The 20,360-nt window shown below is 44.9% G+C and overlaps 1 protein-coding gene across 3 annotated transcripts in view; it reads left to right on the top strand.

Moving 5' to 3' along the window:
* The window catches only part of LOC115083787 (oocyte zinc finger protein XlCOF6-like), a 136,916-nt gene that overhangs the window by 42,565 nt on the left and 73,991 nt on the right, over nt 1-20,360 (top strand). The gene's annotated exons all lie outside the window — the stretch shown is intronic.

Here is a 20,360-nt window from a genome sequence, read left to right as displayed (position 1 = left end):
CTACTTTAGTTAGACATGAAACGGTATCCGGTAGCTGTCTTTGTCTTCCCATGTGATTAGATTTAAAAGATGAATCAGCCTGGTATGTTACCTCTGTTTTACCAAGCATTAAGAAAAACATTACCTAAAGGTGTACAGCAAAAGTTAGATAATGTAGTAGGGCTGGAAAGTAAGCTGTGGTCAGAAATTGTTGCGCGCCCTGTCTGTGCTCGGCCCGTGCATGGGTCATCTTACCCCGCTAACTCCTCTGCTGGTCCGGGGTCGGCCTCTCCAGCAGAGGCTGCAAGTTCTACGAGGCCTCGGTGTCCTGCGACAGCGGTCGCCGGGCCTTCCTCAACACGCCCATCCTCACACCGAGGCGCAACACCCTCCGTGACGTCAGCCCCGCCCCTAGGCGCGCGCCTGCCCAGTTCCAACGTCTGTCTTCTCCTACGTTTCCCCAGGTAGTACCTCTCGGACTGATTCTCTGGTACTGACCTCTGCCTGTTCTTGACTACGTTGATTGCTGCCTGGACCTGATCTCTGCCTGCTCCTCGTCTACGTCTACTCTCTGGAACCTGACCCCTGCTTGATTGACTACTCTTGGACTGACCTCTGGATCTTGATCCCTGCTATTCCTGACCACGTCTCCTTGAGCCTGGCTCTTCTCCTAGCCTTGTCATCGCAGACTCTGTTCTGGCCATCCTTGCTTCCGCAGACTTCCAATCCAGACATCGACCACGCACCCTTAATCTTGGGCACACCTCTGAACTTCCTCTCTGGGAGAACCTGCGAGGCCCACCTAAGTCCAGGCGTCCTGGGTCCCTACGGGCTCCACCCGGAGGGGACCTCAGACTTCCAGTGGTGAGGCTCCAGCTAGCCTCTGTCTCCTCTTGTGCTCCGCCCCCTGGTGACAGGAGCTTCCTGGGTCCGACTAGGGAGCCATCCCCTACTGTCCCAGGACAAGGGTCCACCTCCAAGCGCTACAGGTTGCCAAGGCCATGGACTCGGCGGAGTAGATTCAGAGTAGAGGAGGACCGGAAGGCTCATCTGCATACTGCTCCCAGCATCCCCCGGGAGTGGAGTCCAGAGGTCACCGCAAGAGATCCAGGGATTGACTTCCACAGCCCCAGCTTCCAGAGGCCCCACACAGTTTGCAATACAGGAGGACAGGAAGGCTCATCTGCATACTGCTCCCAGCATCCCCCGGGAGTGGAGTCCAGAGGTCACTGCAAGCGATCCAGGGATTGACTTCCACAGCTTCCAGAGGCCCCGCACAGTTTGCAGTAGAGGAGGACCGGAAGGGCGCGCCGAATCTCAAACCCTTCCACTAACTGAATGAAGATTAATTTAAAAGGATTGGTAAGTATAGTTTTCAGAAATTTTTGGGCACTTAAAAGTTTGGTGAAAGGTGAAATTAAGGGATATATTCTTTAGAGTTTGTGTGTGTCTGAGGTAATAAGCAAGCCAGAGATAGTTAATTCTAGTGTCTGTCTTTCCCACCCACTCAACCCTTGATTTTTAGGCACAAGACACTTTCTCATTAAAAATCAATCAGGGTCTTATCTAAAACATACTATTGTACCAGCCCTTATTGAAAGTTTAATCATCCCCTTGTAGGTCACTAGCTGATTAATTACTAAGCTCACCTGTAAATTTAAAGTACTCTCATTCCAACTCCCTTAGTATCCTAAATGTAACTAGGAACTCAATAAAACTAAGATGAAGGCAGCAGTCCAGCAGCAAGAGGGGGCTTTCCAGTCTTTTGCATTGAGTGTCACATGTATGATTTTTTACCCGCCGGTGAGAGATTGTATGTGTGCACTCGGTGCAAAGAGCTCCTGGCTCTCAGGGAAGAAGTCCGATCTCTGGGAGCTAGAGTAGCAGACTTGGAGGAAGAGAGGGAGACAGAGAAGTACATTGACGAGACCTTCAGGGACATAGTAGCCAAGTCCCAAATCCATTCTGGCAGCCCCAGTGCTGCCTTGGATCAGAAAGGTCTCCCAGTAGGAGAACATCACCCTGGTGTAGCAGGAAGTGATCCTATAGCAAGGACCTGCTCTCCAGGTGATGTATTGTCCTCTCGCACTGAGGACAAATCTCCCAGGGCTACTGCCCAGGAGAGAAGGGTTAGGTCGGCCATCATAGTTGGTGATTCGATTATTAGAAATGTAGATAGGGTGGCTGGTGGACGTGAGGACCACCTGGTAACTTGCCTGCCTGATGAGAAGGTGGCAGACCTCACACATCACATAGATAGGATTATAGACAGTGCTGGGGAGGAGCCGGCTGTCGTGGTACACGTGGGCACCAACGACATAGGAAAATGTGGGGGAGAGGTTCTGGAAGCCGATTTTAGGTAGAAAACTGAAATCCAGAACCTCCAGGGTGGCATTCTCTGAAATGCTTCCTGTTCCACGTGCAGGTCCCCAGAGGTAGGCAGAGCTCCAGAGTTTCAATGCGTGGATGAGACAATGGTGCAGGGAAGAGAGATTCAGCTTTGTAAGGAACTGGGGAAACTTTTGGGGAAAGGGGAGACTTTTCCGAAAGGATGTGCTCCACCTTAACCAGAGTGGAACCAAGCTGCTGGCACTAACTTTCAAAAAGGAGATAGAGCAGCTTTTAAACTAGAACAAGGGGGAAAGCCAGCAGTCACTCAGCAGTGCATGGTTCGGAGAAATGTATCCTTGAAGGATACTAATGAAACAGGAGAGTTAGAGCATCCCAACAGAGAGGTTTCATTAAAAGCAAACATGGTTCATATGTCTATATGTAAAAAATCACCAAAGCTAATGATTTCCGAATTATCCCAAACAACTGAAAAGCAGGTTGTTAAAACAAACAAAAACCGCACTTTGAAATGTCTGTATGCCAATGCCAGAAGTCTAAGAAGTAAGATGGGAGAGTTAGAGTGTATAGTAGCAAATGATGAGATTGACATAATTGGCATCACAGAGACTTGATGGAAGGAGGATAACCAATGGGACAGTGCTATATCAGGGTACAAATTATATCACAATGATAGGGAGGATCAACTTGGTGGGGGTGTGGCACTTTATGTCCTGGAGGGTATGGAGTCCAACAGGATAAAGATCATACAAAAGACTAAATGCTCAGTAGAATCTATATGAGTTGAAATCCCATGTGTGTTGGGTAAGAGTATAGGGATAGGAGTATACTACCGTCCACCTGGACAAAATGGTCAGACAGATGATGAAATGCTAAGAGAAATCAGGGAAGCAAACCAATTTGGCAGTGCAATAATAATGGGAGATTTCAATTACCCCAATATTGACTGGGTAAATGTAACATCAGGACTTGCTAGAGACATAAAGTTCCTGGATGTAATAAATGAACCAACAAGAGAGGGAGCTATTTTAGATTTAATTCTTAGTGGAACACAAGATTTGGTGAGAGAGATAACGGTGGTGGGGCCATTTAGCAACAGTGATCATAACATGAACAAATTTAAATTAATAACTGGAAGGGGGACAATAAGTAAATCTGCAGCTCTAACACTAAATTTTAAAAAGAAAAACTTTGATAAAATGAGGAAAATAGTTAGAAAAAAACTGAAAGGTGCAACTGCAAAGGTTAAAAGTGTTCAACAGGCTTGGACATTGTTTAAAAATACAATCCTAGAGGCGCAGTCCATATGTATTCCGCGCATTAAGAAAGGTGGAAGGAAGGCAAAACAATTACAGTCATGGTTAAAAGGTGAGGTGAAAGAGGCTATTTTAGCCAAAAAAAATCCTTCAAAAATTGGAAGAAGGATCATCTGAAGAAAATAGGATAAAACATAAGCATTGTCAAGTTAAGTGTAAAACATTGATAAGACAGGCAAAGAGAGAATTTGAAATGAAGTTGGCCATAGAGGCAAAAACTCATAATAAAAACTTTTTAAAATATATCCAAAGTAAGAAACCTGTGAGGGAGTCGGTTGGACATTAGATGACAGAGTGGTTAAAGGGGCTCTTAGGGAAGATAAGGCCATTGCAGAAAGACTAAATGAATTTTTTGCCTCCGTATTTACCAATGAGGATGTTGGGGAGATACCAGTTCCGGATATGGTTTTCAGGGATGATGAGTCAGACGAACTGAACGAAATCACTGTGAACCTGGAAGATGTAGTAGGCCAGATTGACAAACTAAAGAGTAGCAAATCACCTGGATCGGATGGTATGCATCCTAGGGTACTGAAGGAACTAAAAAATGAAATTTCTGATGTATTAGTTAAAATTAGTTAAAAAAAAAAAAAAGAGGAGGAGATCTGCTTCTAGCAGCAAAGAAAGGGTTAGGCCTAACCCTTCATCTCTCATATGCCACATCGAAAATCGAATTTGCCCTCTTCAAATCAAAGTTCCTTCAAATCGGCCTAATCTATGCTCCGCCAGGATCTCTTGAATCAGACCCTTCTCCTGGCATCGAAATCATCACGAAACATTTCAACGCGGACAAACTAGCTATTCTGATGGGCGACTTTAACCTGCACATGGATGCCTCACCACTCTCTGCGAACTGCGAAACTCTACTCACCACATTCAGCCATATGGGATTCAGACAAATTGTCAATAATCCAACCCACAAAGCGGGCCACACTTTAGACCTCATCTTTATAAATGAGGGCATCTCACTAGCCTCCAACCTAACTTGCTCACCAGTCCCTTGGTCGGACCACCAAATCATCTCCACGGTTTTAGAGATTAAGGAACACCCACACCAGGCAGCCCCCACAACCACGGTAACTTTCAGGAAACCTTGTCCCACAGACCTCCTAAGCACACACAGCTCTCCAGTGAACTAGACCAACTCGACCTTTCTGACGCCAACACCGCGACATCACCAGCAAGGTAGCTGAACGAACCTGCCCAAAGATCACCAAAACACGTCATCCGGAGAGGGACAACAGGAAACCTTGGTTTACACCGGAACTGAAGTCCCTCAAACAGAACCTCAGAAGTAAAGAACATAGTTGGCGTAAAAACCCCTCCACAACTTCCCTAGCCGCCTACAAGTCCTGCTTAAATGCTTACAGGAATGTCATCAACAGAACAGAGAGAATTCTTCTCAAAAAAGATCCATCACTTCATTTTCGATTCCAGAGCATTGTTCTCCTACATATCAGCCCTCACCAAACCGTCCACACCATTCATTCCGGACGACCAAGCCTCCAGTAAAGCCAATGAATTGGCTGACTACTTTGAGAAAAAAATCTCCAGCCTCATCTCGCCCCTCACGATGCCCCTTCCGCCGTCCACCTCCACACTCTCCACAAGCAGTCAACAAATCGACTTCTTCGCTAGAAATAGAAAACATCCTCAAGAAAATTAAACCCTCTTCGCACCCAGCAGACCACATTCCATCCAACCTGCTCTGTACCATCCCAAACATCATTGCTAAGCCATTAGCAGTCGTCATAGACTGCTCCCTAGCTCAGGGTCATGTACCAGACCAACTCAAGCTGGCAATGCTCAAACCGCTATTAAAAAAAACCCAACCTTTCTCCATCGGACCCAGCCAACTTCCGCCCCATAGCGAACCTGCCTATGGACCATGCAGAATAACAATGGTAACTCCTACAGCTGCTCACTTAGATGCTGACACCACCTTCACACACCTAGCTGACTTGAGGCTGTGTCCAAGCACAGCGTCTATCTGCTGAGACTTTACCCTTTCGTCTCTGCTTCTGCAGCCTCACTGGTTTGGATTGACTTTACTTTATCATGTAGGTATTATGTTTGAAGTGTTTGAGTGGATTCCTGGGTACTGCAGAGATGGCCACTCCCATGGGGAACCACAGTACTGAGCTAGAACACAGTGAATTTGTATTTATTATACAGCCAATGATACTACCCGCGGAGCGGGCAGCTGTAGATGACGGTGGTTCAGTAAGTGAAGTCCAGAGGTCCTCGGCAGAGGAAGTCAGTCACTCACCCAAGTAGGGATAGAGGCAGCGCGTCATAGCATATAATAGCTCCGAGATGAGAGGCAAAGGATAACAGTCCTTTATAGTGATCTCATTTAGACCTCTATAGTCAATGCACGGATGTAACATGCCATCTTTCTTTCCCACAAAGAAGAATCCTGCGCCAGCTGGAGACGTGGAGGGTCTTGTGAAACCTTTCTGGAGATTCTCCTGGATGTATTCTGACATTGCCTTGTTCTCTGTTACAGAAAGGGGGTAAACCCTTCCTTTAGGTGGTTCTATTTTCGGTTTCAGATTGATGGCGCAGTCATAGGTTCTGTGTGGAGGTAAAATATCAGCTGCTTTCTTGGACAACACATCTTGGTAAGATGCATATTGAGGTGGCAAGCCAGGCAACAATGAGGTAGTTGGCATGCAGGGCAATGGAGAGACTTACAATAAACATTTGACAATCTGGTCCCTAGTGTGACAGCTCCAAAGTGGACCAGTTAAACTGTGGCATGTGTTTCTGCAGCCAGGGTAATCCAAGTACCAAAGGGTGCATCGCCTTATCTAGAACAAAGAAAGAGAGAGTCTCTGTATGAAGAGCGCTGGTGCGTAGGCTCACTGGTTTTGTAGTCAGAGTTACTTCTCCCGGTAAGGGCTCTCCATGCATTGAGGACAGTAGGAATGGAGACGTCATTGTAGTAGTGGGGATACGTAAATGTTCTACTAGACGTTTCAAAATAAAATTTCCCCCTGCTCCAGAATCCACTAGAGCAAGGGCCTAGTATTCCAAGGGTCCGCAGATTAAAGAGACTGGGAGAGAGACTGGAGGAGAGGGTGCAATTAGACCTAAGAAGAATCCTCCCACAGGACTTAGGTTTGCTAGTTTCCCAGATATATAGGTCATGTCTGCATAGCATGGCCAGCTTGACCACAATACATGATTAGTCCCAATCTCTTCCGGAGGCGACTCTCTTTAGAAGTCAAATGACTGCGGCCCAATTGCATTGGTTCTTCCTCGCCGGCAACAGGCACTGGTGGTATAGGTTTGGACAAAGGCTTTGAACGATTACCTCCTTGGGCGGTTATTCTGGGACTGTTGACCTTTTGGGCTTTGTCATGGATTTGGCGGTCAATCTTCGCTGCCAGTTCCATCAGTTCCTCTTAAGGTCTCAGGCATCTCACGAGTCACCAGTTCATCTTTTAACCGGGAGTTCAGTCCTTCAAAGAATAGAGTCCTTAAATATCTAGGGTCCCAAAGTAATTCTGATGCCAAGGTTTTGAATTCAATGGCGAAGTCTGGTAAAGGGTTATTCCCTTGTTGAAGATGAACCAAACTTGATCCTGCTATCGAATACCGGGCTGGATCATCAAACATGGATTTGAACAGCTTGAGAAACCCGGTTAGGTCGTTCAGGATAGGGTCCTTACGTTCCCACAGTGGTGAGGCCCAAGCCAAGGCTCTTCCATCCAAGTACGATAGGATATAAGTGGTCTTGGCATAAGCTGTAGGAAAATGTTTAGGTTGCAGAGAAAAATGCATGCAACATTGATTAATAAATCCTCTACATTTCCAAGCTTCTTCCGTGAAGCGTATTGAGGCAGATAGAGATACCGTAGTCTTGACCATCACTTCTGGTGGTGGAACTTCTTTACCTGAGGCTGCCGGTGCATTCAGCTGGGCATGTAGCTGATTAAAGGCAACAGTCAGGTTGTCTAAGGAACTCTATTGCTTGGAGATCCATTGAGCCAGGCCCAGATTGGCCTGCAAGGCGGTGAGCTGAGCCGAATCCATAGAGTTAGCAATATGTTATGTTTGTGAGGTGTTTGAGTGGATTCCTGGGTACTGCAGAGATGGCCACTCCCACAGGGTGGAGCCCCATGGGGAACCGCAGTACTGGCTAGACTCTGATAGAATGGACAGTGAATTCGTATTTATTATACAACCGATGATACTACCTGCGGAGCAGGCAGCTGTAGATTATGGTGGTTCAGTAAGTGAAGTCCAGAGGTCCTTGGCAGAGGAAGCCAGTCACTCACCCAAGTAGGGATAGAGGTAGCGCATCGCAGCAGGAGCAAGTCCCGGATGTAGAAGCGCAAGTGCTGTAGGTGAGACAGACTGGCAGGATTAGTGCTCACTGATGTAGAATGCTGAATAGGATGGAAGTCACTGACGAGCAGATGCTCCGTAGCAGGCACCAGGAAGGGAGAGTTGGGCCCTTGAGGAATGAGTACCCAGTATCCCACGATGGCATCTGAAATATAAAGCAGAGAGGGCCCCCGAGGAGCGGGTACCCAAGTTCAGAGAGAGATGTACCCCGAAGGGTAGGAGAGCTTCTAGCAGCAGCATAGAAGTGGCAGAGTAGCTTAGACCGGAGGCATTACAATCCTTGCTAACCCAGTTTGTTAGCAAACGAAGGGGAGGCTAAATACCCAGAGGTATAGATGTCACTCGGAGGGACGCCCCCGAGGTTCCCGCCATGACGTGGATATAGACATGGGTGGCGTGCGCGCACACCATAGGAGGCCCTTAGAAAAATCATGGTGAACGCCGTTGCCAATGCCGGTCTGGGGAAGCCGGAGAGAACGGCAGGAAGACGCAGTGGCAGCCATCTTCCCAAGGCTTGAGGAAAGAGGAGAAAAAAAGGTGAGGCACAAAGGTCGAAACCCTCTGAGACCGACGGACGCAACAGTAGGATTCTTAGGATTATCTAATGACTTTTTGTTCTTTGATAGACTGATTTTTGAACATTGAAGTATCATCTTCGTAGGTGCATCTTTTCTTTCTCTATCATATTTTAAGTAAAAAATGTATTGTTTGATATTCATTATTTTTTTTTCTTTTTCTTAATCCTAATAGTTTTAGTGGATTTATCGTTATTGGCAATAGTTTTTTTTTTAGAAATTATGTATCTTTCTGTCTTTTCTTTACTCTTTTTCCCTCCTGTCTCTGTTACCCTTCTTTCCCCTGACCTTTTGGTTAATTTCTCTTTACCCACACATACCCCTTTCTCTACCAACATGTGGTATCAGTTAATGTATAAACATTCTATTACTTCATATCCTAACACTTCTTGTATTGCTTGTTCTCAACATTTCCATACTACTCAGACGGCAGGTTTTGTCCTTACTATACTACTATCCCCTTCGAATGCTTCCTGTTATTATCATTCTCTCGCTTGCCCAATTGCTGGTACTCATGCACAGGTCTCTCCCCTTATCTCTTCGTCTGCAGCCTGTTTTTCTGGTAATCACACTGCTGGACCTCCATATTCCGCCCAGATTTACGTGAGCAGGGCCCTCGCGCGCCAGCGCGCCTATTTTGCATAGGCCGCCGGCGTGCGCAGAGCCCCGGGACGCACATAAGTCCCGGGTTTTTTTTAAGGGGGGGTGTGTCGGGGGCGGGGCCGAATGACGCAGCATTTCGGGGGTGGGACCGGGGGCATGGTCGAGGCCTCCGGACCAGCCCCCGGGTTGGATGACGGCGCGCCAGCAGTCCGCTGGCGCGCGTAGATTTACGTCTGCTTCTAGCAGGCGTAAATCGAGGGACAAAGGTAAGGGGGGGTTTAGATAGGGCCTGGGGGGTGGGTTAGGGAGGGGAAGGTGAGGGGAGGGCGAAAGAAAGTTCCCTCCGAGGCCGCTCCGATTTCGGAGCGGCCTCGGAGGGAACGGAGGCAGGCCGCCCGGCTAGGCACGCGCAGGCTGCCCAAAATCGGCAGCCTTGTGCGCGCTGATCCAGGATTTTATAAGATACGCGCGGCTATGCGCGTATCTTATAAAATCCAGCGTTCTTTTGTTTGCGCCTGCTGCGCAAACAAAAGTACGTGATTGCGCTCTTTTTTTAAAATCTACCCCCCTGCTTCTAACTCTAATCAACATACCAAATTTGGTTTTTCCCCGTCTACTATGATTTCCTTGTGGAATGCATCTGTTCTTAATTAGACTTCCCCTTCTTGTCCTCAGCATTTACTCCGTCAGCTTATTTATCTTACCTATTCTTGTCGAGAGCGAGAAAAATGGATTATTTGTGGATCTTCTGCAACACCTATGCTATATATTTCTCCTATCTCTATACCCCCTTTACCTACCTGTACATTTTCTCATTTTGCTTCTGTTGTCAATACCTGGCCACCTCCTTTTCCAGGCCCTTTGTTTCATACTGCTCCTACCCATTTCCCCTTTTGCTTTTCACAAAATGGTACTGGACCTTTTTTAGGTATCTCTTCTTGTGATACTATCTATCACGCTATGTATCTAGAATTTGGTTCACAACCTCTTATGGATGTTTTCTAGCAATGTGGTATTTCTGTCTATCTGTTTCTTCCATTTTGATGGTGTGGCACTTGTGCTATGGTGATTTGAGCTGCTCCTGTGTTTATTTCTCCCCATTTTGTATTCTTGCCTTCTGTTTTTCAGCTTGTAAATTTTGCCGGTGTCTGGTTTCCGAGCCTGTGGCTGTCACTAGCGCATCCCTAGCGCCTCTTTTTGGCCCGGAGCGGCGGCTGTCAGCAGGTTTGACAGCCGACGCTCAATTTTGCCAGCGTTGGTTCCCAAGCCCGCTGACAGCCACAGGCTTGGAAACCAGATGCTGGCAAAATTGAGCGTCCGGTTTTCGGCCCAACAGCCGCCGGTCGACCTCAAATTTTTTTTTTTACTCTTTTTACCCTTCGGGACCTCCGACTTAATATCGCCATGATATTAAGTCGGAGGGTGCACAGAAAAGCAGTTTTTACTGCTTTTCTGTGCACTTTCCTGGTGCCTGAAGAAATTAGTGCCTTCCTTTGGGTAGGCGCTAATTTCTGAAAGTAAAATGTGCGGCTTGGCTGCACATTTTACTTCCTGTATCGCGAGGGAATAACTAATAGCGCCCTCAACATGCAAATGCATGTTGAGGGCGCTATTAGGTTCGGCGGGTTGGACGCGCGTTTTCCGCCCCTTACTGAATAAGAGGTAAGGGAAACCGCGCGTCCAATGACAGGTTAACAGTGCGCTCTGTTGGAGCGCACTGTACTGTATCGGCCCGAAAGAGAGAAGTAACGTACGCAGCCAAGAAAGTGAGGGAAGCCAGGAGAATAAAGAAGCAAACCAAGAGTCAGCAGAAGGATTTATACTACCTTGTGCATACATAGCATGAGACAGATTACGAAGGTGTTGAAAAACATAAGACATGTTATGGCCATAAGTAGCAGTGGGAATATAGGTACAACATACTGTGCCAATGATAACACAGACGCCACCCTTAGAAGCAAGAATAGAATCTAAGGCTAAAAGATTCTGCTGAGCCATGACAGCGGTTGCACGCGAAGTTCAGCATTAGGCCCGTTTTTACCGCCGGGCCTAATTTAAATACCGAATCGCTGAATCGGCCCGTTTATTTGCCATCTTTGTTATTCTTATCCTTGGCTGTTGTTGTTTCCAATGCTCTTTCTCCCTTCTATCATATATTCGCACTCCTCCTTCTTCATTGCTACATCTATCTACTTCTGTCCCTGGTTCTCAGTATGAGACTGTTCTCCTTGCAGAGACTCAGGCATTATAAACAGTGCTAAATGTAGCAGGAATGTGCAACTAGTTTATGCATACTTTCTTCTTTAATGATTCTTAGTTGTTTCTTCTTTCTGTCCAGTATAAAGACTGCTTCCTATCATTCTCCCTATACTTATTAATAACAAGATCTTTCTTTTATAGATTATTAGTTTTCATATGGTATTTCTTTCCTTATGCAATGTAAACTCTAGTTTAAGACTAAAGTCATGATAATGCTGTCACACTTGCAGCTCAATGACAGAGCTGGATGATCTCTATTGTAATTCAGTCTTAATGTTACCATTTGATTAACTGGTGAATGCTAATATATGTATGAGTATCACTTATACCTATTAAGAATCTAGAGGGACACATACAACTGTTCTCTACACCCAACAAATACCAAGGTTAGTTGCTAAACTTCACTTTTAGGCCCCCTTCCCATGGTCCATCTTCACTGACCTGTCACCTTCTCTGATGGTTTGGTGTACCACGCTTGCCATTTGAAAGTGGCACAAGAGGGAAATGATATATGTGAGCCTAAGTCTGCAACATCAACATGGAGACTATGGCTCAGACTATGGCTCATCCAGAATCCTTTGCTACCTCGGCCTGTCTGCAAATTCTGGTCATGAAAACCTCAAATTGACCCTAATTCGGAGAGACTCTGGGATACTTCTGGACTGCATTTGGAGCTGTCCAAACTTATGATGGAGGGTCATGAGGTCACACAGGGCAAATGGACGAGGTCACATTCTCACAGGATACCATCTCAACTTTAGGGGCCCTAGTAGAACTCCAGTTTTTTGCTTATTGACTGACACCTGGTGTCCAAGCTGATGCAAATGCCAAATGGATTCAGACTATCCGCTATCAATTTATGCAGTTTGTTCATTTAACTACTGCTGGACTTAATGCTATTAATGCTGAACTTCGCGTGCTACAATTCTCCCTGAGGATGGAAAGATTGACAGGACAAAGGACTATCAGAGGATTGATGCAACATCTGGCTCAGGCAAGGAGGGGCCCTTAATTTGGGTGGAAAGGGATCAGGTTAACATAGGTTTAGTTCATGTTATTTTAATATGACAAACTCAGTAAGTGATAATCATAGGCTCATAGACATCACTGTATATTTTAAACCTATAAAACGCAGCACTCACTGACATACAACGAGAGACAGGAGCTAGTGTTGAACTTAAGCAGAAGTCTGGCTGCCTGTGTCTCCCAAGGATATGCAATAATTGTTGAATATGGAGGCAAGGAACACACTTGAGGCAACTTTCATCGCAGGCAGGAAGAGAAGGGGTGAGCCCTCACGAGGCTCTTCCTTTTATTGTACATTCATACAAAGGCAGATGATGTGTCATTACATGATTGGCTACTTTCCCATAGCAACAGACGAGTCCCTACACTATTGGCTTTGGCTCAGGGGGTGTGCACGGATCATCTCATTGGCTGCTGAAATCTATACCTCCTGACTTTGTCCTGCCTCTGACTAGGGAACACCCAGCCCTACTTTCAGGCTATCAGGAATAATTATAAGCCAGAGAAATACATGAAGTCAGGTATCCTCTCCTTGGCAGAGACTTAAGCACAAGTGATGCTTTTATTCAGGCAAAGGTCAGGGAGAAGGGAAGTTAATGTTTAAACCCTGATGAAATGGCTTGCTGGCAAAGCTTATAATTCCCACAATAATAAATTTATATTTTTTCCTACTAAATTTGATTTTGTATCCTTGTGTTCTATGTGGAGAAGCGCCTTGAGGGGTAATTTAAAACTCAACACATCCTGTTTCCAACAGAGGCCAAATCAGACCACAAGAACCTGGCAAGAACCCAAACACTAAGAAGATCCCATGCTACTGATACCAGTAATAGCAGAGGCCGTTCCTTAAATCAACTTGATTACTAGCAGTTAATGGACTTCTCCAAGAACTTATCCAAATCTTTTTTAAACCCAGCTACACTAACTGCACTAACCACATCCTCTGGCAACAAATTCCAGAGCTTAATTGTGCGTTGAGTGAAAAAGAATTTTCTCCGATTAGTCTTGCTAACTTCATGGAGTGCTCCGTAGTCCTTCTATTATCCAAAAGAGTAAATAACATCTACCCGTTCTACATACCTGCTTGCTGATGTGATAACAGACAGTTGGGGCCTCAGAACACATAGGAGTGGCCAGGAGAAGAAACTAGAGCAAAGGTCAGAAGAATTAACTTAAAAAGAGCAACATGAGACAAGCTGTTTGAAATCAGATAAGAACAGCTCAGAAGAAAAGCTTTTGGACATTAACAGTGGTTTATGAGTTGCCTGATAAGCTGCTGCCAATTTCCCAATGTGTTGTGTTCCCAGATCTACAAAGATATATCAGATTCACATTGAGGCACTGTGAGGGGAAGTATTTTTGTGAATTTTTTTAAATTTAAACCCTAATCTTGTATGCTTTTATTGCTTATTCTCAGATTTATGTGTTGTGTAAATTATGACAAAATAATCACTGATTTTTATACCCAGTACAGCAGTGTACTTGCAAAATCATGGTCCAGGCAGTGGTCGAGGCGGGCAGAGTACAAGCAGATGAGGTCCAGCCCAAGGGTCAAGCCAGAATTACAATCGGAAGAAGCAGGGGACAAGGAGCAGAAGACAGGAACCAGGACTGCAATGGCAAGCACCCACTTGAAGAGATGACCTGTTGCCAAGGCACTGGAGGGGTGTCTGGAGCAGCCTTATATACGAGCCAAACTGTGATGTCATCAGTGGGCGCCACCTGGCTGTTCCCACCACTAGCCCTGTAAATGTGGGGGAATCGGCCGCACGCACTAAATGCTTGCCTGTGAGAAGTCAGATAAAGTTGCCCACCATTGGACTTTAATAGGAACTGTTTTTTATGAATACATGTCTACTTTAATAAACATTTGAAAAAGATCAAGGCATCTATCTTTCTTTGTTCACCTGACGGCCATTATAGATCGCATATATTTTTGAAGGACATTGTTATGATGATTAGTTTTCTCTTCAAATCCTGAAGAAGAATTGAACGAGCTCTCCTTTTAGGAAGAGTTTTGTTTGTTTGAACAGAGGGTTACTGTAAATTGTTTGAAGGTGAGAGTAAGTGTAACAGATGGAGTGGGTAGTGGCATGGTAATGCGTAAGAAAAGACTAAAATAAGAGTTATTTAATTAAACAGTCATAATAATAAAATATTCAGTGCTAAAATACTTTAATTAAAATTATTAGGATATATCCCAATGATACCGGATGCATTACACCCCAATTTTTCTTAAGTGTTTGTAGTGAGAGTAAAACATACAGAAATATTTCTTAGACTCTTTTAAATTTAAAGATTCAGAATTACAAATGATTTATAGTTTCATGTATTCATGCTGCAATTTTCTATTTCAAATACAGGTATATATTTAAGATTTTTGATACCCAAAACATAGAATTCCCAAAATGTCTTTTGGTCTGGTTTCAAAGTGGAAGTTTCCCAAATGGTCTTGATAAATATTTATTTTTGTTTAACACATTTAATTATTGAAATTATTCAGAGCATGAGAATTATACCTGTAAATAAGTAACTGACATATATATATATGGTCAAGATTTACCTCACTTAACAAATGAGATTTATTATGACATGATGTAACCGTACCTTACTGGCACTCATTAGAATGTACTACTGTACACATCTACCAACTTTAATTTACGTGCCTATTTGTAAACCGTTGTGATGGTATATAACTTAACGACGATATAGAAAAGATTTTAAATAAACTAAATAAATGTTTTTTTTTCTGATTTTATGCTTTGTCCCTGTGTAATCAATCAATCTCTTGCCGTAAATCTGCTTCAGAATTGATTTCTGCAATAATTACTTTGCATTGCCAAATACAAACTCTTGGCAAACAGCTATCCAGTGCTGGAATATTATGCTATGAATAGGCCTCAAGTAAGTGCAAGGCCTTATCTGATTCTGTACAGGGGTGTCTCTCATTCCATGATAGGCAAGATTCCTAGTCTACCTATAGCTCCATAGGTTAGGCATGCTTAGGATCAACCTAAGAAACGGTGAATGACAAGTGGTTTTGGAGCCAAATGTTGCACTATATGCCAATCTGAGTGCTATGGAAAATAAACCTGGATCTTCATGCGGTGAAGAAACAGACTAACAGGGCAGCAAAGAGATACAATCTTTTATTGTACCTCATTTTTCTTCAGAATTGAAAATATTTTTGAAAACAAAATAAGACTGCTTTGAGAAGGTATTTTTTTCCTCAGAAAACAGACTAAAGGAATCCTAGGAACAAGATTAGATTGCGCAGATGACTAAAATCATTGTATTATTTGTAATTACTACTGCAGATTCAATCTAACTTTTAAAACAAGAATTATGGCTAAGTAAAACATGTTTAAAATTTACTTCCCAAAATTATGTGAAAAAGATTTCCAGAAGTGGTTTATACATATGTGATAATTTATCTAGATTTTGATCTGAATTGCACAGATGGTACAAGAGGGAGCACTGGGGAAGTCAAAAAGCTTTATTGTATCTCTCTGTTCAATGTAGTGCAATATAATTCACTTCAGCTTATACTGTTCTTTCCTGATTTATGCTATGCTTGCTGTGGAACTAAGACAGAAGCTACAATAGGAATGAAAAATATGTAAATGAATTTGTACAAGTTTGTACATAAGTAGACTTTTTGGTTCCATGGACAAGATAAAAGATAATTCTAATTGGTAGAAAATAAATATAATGATGTGTGATTCTCTTATCATAAAAAATTGTGTTGTGCTTGTAGATAATTGCAATGATAACTTAGGTCAAGCTGATCTGTTCATTTCATCAGAACCTAAAACCTGAATAAAATGCAGAGATGTAATTGTATTTGGTCAAGTTTAAGATAAAATTCTTTTAACGTCTTGCTTTATCATGCTTTGTGTATAGAAACAGTATGGGGTAGATTTTCAAAGGGTTACGCACGTAACCCCCGAAAACCTACCCCAAAATCACCCTGCGTGCGCCAAACCTATCTTGCATAGGCTCAGCGGCCCGCGCATGTTCCGGGACGCGTGTAAGTCCCGGGACTTGAAAAATGGGCGGCCGGGGGTACATGGGTGGGGCTGGGGGCGGGGCCGAGTGCTCCAGCACAGCGGCCTGTGCCAGGGGTTGGCGAGCTGGCGCGGGAAGGTGTAACTTTGAAGACCAAGGTAGGGGAGGATTTATTTATTTGTTGACTTTTTTATACCAGTATTAGTGGGGACATCATACCGGTTCACATATGAACAGCAGGATTGAAAATACATCACAACAGGGAATAAAAAACAGGGGAGGGGATCATGCAAGTACAGAGTAGAAGTACAGTGCAACAGCAAGATAAAAACTCCTTAACATAAGGTGACTATCCATAATTATCAATATAGGTGACAATATAACATTGTAGTAATATATGCATGGTTAACATCATAACTGAATGGTCAAATATACATGGAATAGAGCCAGACTAGGTGGCTTAGGAAGGATCGGGCTGGGGGCTGGGTTAGGTAGGGGAAGGGAGGGAAAGGTCGGAGGGAACGGGCAGCGCACACAAGGTGCACAAATGTTCACCCCCTTGCGCGCACCGACCCCGGATTTTAAAAGATACGAGCGGCTAGGTGCGTATCTTTTAAAATCCAGCGTCTCTTGTATGCATAGGGTTGCGCGAACAAAAGTACGCGCGAGCACACACTTTTTAAAATCTACCCCTGTATAAGCCTGATTGTATGTATTGGATTTTAGGGAACATACGCTGAGCTTATGTCCCTCATGTAATATGTTATTTATTTGTTTAAGGTTTTTAATATACCGACATTCGTAATACACCACATCATACCGGTTTACATTAAAACGTAACTATAGCAAAAAAAAAAAAAAAGCTTTACAGTGTAACCAAGATTTCTTGAAACAGTGAGAACGGTAGCTACAGGGGGTGAGGAAAACCAGGGAGGGGGATTAAAAAGGAAAATTAGGGGTGAACTACATATAAAAACGCATTCGATTATTACCTCATTTCTGGAGGATTGCAGCTTGAAGGATTTGGAATCTATGCGAACTTTATGGATCACATTTCTGTATCATGGTGGAAACGTGTAATAAATATAAGGGTTGGGTGATTTCGCATGGCAAGGGGAAAGAGGGAGAGGGAAAGGGGGGAGGGAGAAAATGTGTGGGTGGGATATGAGCGGATCATGTGAAAGCTTGTATGAAAAGCCAGGTTTTTAGTTTCCGTTTGAATTTTTGTGGATTGAGTTCTTGTCGCAGGTCAGAGGATAGGGTGGGGCCTGCGAAGAAAAGGGTTCGTTCTTTGATGGAACTGTAGTGGGTCAGTTTGGGCGAGGGTGTGTTTAAGATTGCTGCGTATCGTGGTCGGGTTGGTCTGTTGGTGTTGCGGGGGACAAAGGTGTCATTTAGCCAGTGCATATTTTGGTTACATGGGGGCAGATTTTTAAAAAGCACGCGCTCGCGTACTTTTGATCACGCATCCGGCGCAAAGAAGAGTACGCTGGATTTTAATAGATACGCGCGTGTCTTTTAAAATCCGGGGTTGGCGCGTGCAAGGCTGCGCAAAATCGGCAGCCTGCGCGCCGAGCCGCGCAGGCTGCCTCCGTTCCCTCCGAGGCCGTGCCGAAATCGGAGCGGCCTCGGAGAGAACTTCTTTCCAGCGCCCCCCTCCCTTCCCCTCCCTAACCCACCCCCCAGCCCTATCTAAATCCCCCCTACCTTTATTATAAAAGTTCCACCTGCCCGAGGCAGGCGTAACTCGCGCGGGCCAGCCAGCTGCCGACGAGCGATTCCCCAGCCCGGGAGCAGTTTCGGAGGCCTCGGCCACACCCCCGAAACGCCCCGGGCTGGAACCACGCCCACGGCCCCGCCCCTGGAACGCCCCCCCCGATGATGCGCCGTCCCGGGGCTTGCGTGCGCCGCCGAGCCTATGCAACATAGGCTCGGCGGCGCACAGGGGGTGGAAGGGGCAGCTGTTCGGGGGTTACGCGCATATCCCTTTGAAAATCTGCCCCATAGGGTTTTGTGAATGATGTTGAGGGTTTTGTATTGGATGCGTTGTAGTATGGGTAGCCAGTGTAACTGCTTGAGGATTGGAGTGATGTGCTCGTTCCTTCTGGTGTTGGTGAGGATGCGAGCGACTGAGTTCTGGAGCATTTGGAGGGGTGCGATGTGGATTTTGGGAAGGCCAAGGAGGAGTGAGTTGCAATAGTCGATCTTTGAAAATACGGTTGCTTGGAGCACTGTTCTGAAGTCATTGAAGTGGAGGAGAGGTTTTAGTTTTTTCAGGGTTTGTAGTTTAAAGTAACAGTCTTTGATAGTGGTAGTGATGAATTTTTTGAGGCTGAGTTGGTCATCAATGAAGACGCCAAGGTTTCTTACATGATGGGGGATGGTGATCGATGGGGGGGGGGGGGGGGTGGGTTTGGTTGGTTGTGTGGGGGTTGTGCTGGGGTGAGATAATCATGAATTTGGTTTTTGAGGAGTTGAGTGCAAGATTGAGGCTGGTGAGGAGGTTGTTAATGGCAGTAAGTGCTGTTTCCAAGGTTTTGATAGCATTGGATAGGGAGTCTGTGATTGGGATGACGATTTGTACATCATCTGCATAGATGAAGTGAGTTAGGCCGAGTTCTGAAAGGAGATGGCAGAGGGGTAGGAGGTATATGCTGAATAGTGTCGAGGAGAGTGATGAGCCTTGGGGAATTCCTTGGGGAAGGTTAATTGCGTTGGAGTCGTGGTTCCCTAGTCTGACTTTATATTGACGGTCTTTTAGGTAAGAAGTGAACCACTGCAATGGGGTACCTGCAATGCCAATTTCAGAAAGGCGGTCAAGTAAGATTTTATGACTTATGATGTCAAACGCAGCGGATATGTCTAATAGTGCGAGTATGAATGATTGACCTTTGTCTAGGCCTTTGAGAAGGTGGTCGGTGAGGGAGAGGAGGAGGGTTTCTGTGTTGAAGTATTTACGGAAGCCAAACTGTGAGTGTTGTAGGATGTTATTATTTTCTAAGTAGTCACTGAGTTGTATGTTGACTACTTTTTCAAGGATTTTAGATATGAAGGGTAGGTTGGAGATGGGGCAGTAGTTGGACGGTTCAGTAGGGTCGAGCTTTGGTTTCTTTAGGATGGGTTTAACTATTGCTTGTTTTAGTGAAGTGGGGACGTGTCCCAGTGTGATGGATCGGTTTATGATGTGTGTTAGTGGCTGGGCGATAGCGTTGGGAACAGAGAGGAGGAGTTTTGTAGGGATGGTGTCAGATGGGTGAGAGGAGGGTTTCATGTTTTTCAGGAGGGATTCTATTTCGGAGGTTTCAAATGAGTTTAGTGAGGATTGGGGGATGTCTTGAGGGCATTAGAGTGGGATGAAGTGTTGGGGAAGCGGGTCATGATAGTTTTTATTTTATTATGGAAGAATTGGGCTAGGTCCTGGCATTTCGTGGATGCCTGTTCGTCTAGCATGGATGTTTACCTTGTACTGCAAAAAGATTTTGTTTTTATTGTGCAGCAAGTTAGAGATATTAATCCTTAAATCTCTAGATAATGGTCCTTAGTTGTTTGGCTGCCTTGTTCTTCTCCAACCCACTCTTCTTCCTGGCTTGTTTATTCATTGGTCTTTGGTATCTTTACTGTGATATTCTTTAATTGTCCTGACAGCTTATCCACATCCCCCAGGGATACCCCACCAGTTGCCTTCCCCACCCCATCTGGCTGCTCGGGCATCCCTGCTCCGGTGGTCCTTTTTTGTTTGGGTGCCTCCTTTTTTCTCTTCTTTCTGGCCTGTTTTGTTCTGGTCTTTGGTACCTTTACTGCTGTGCTCTTTTCTCCCTTGGGATGTTCCTCTCTACATTTCCTTCTCTTCCAGCTTCATCCTTCAGTTCTTTCAAGATGCTGCCACTTA

This window comes from Rhinatrema bivittatum, chromosome 2, assembly GCF_901001135.1.
Source record: "Rhinatrema bivittatum chromosome 2, aRhiBiv1.1, whole genome shotgun sequence".
Lineage (NCBI taxonomy): Eukaryota > Metazoa > Chordata > Amphibia > Gymnophiona > Rhinatrematidae > Rhinatrema > Rhinatrema bivittatum.
This window is presented reverse-complemented; position numbering and strand designations above follow the sequence as displayed.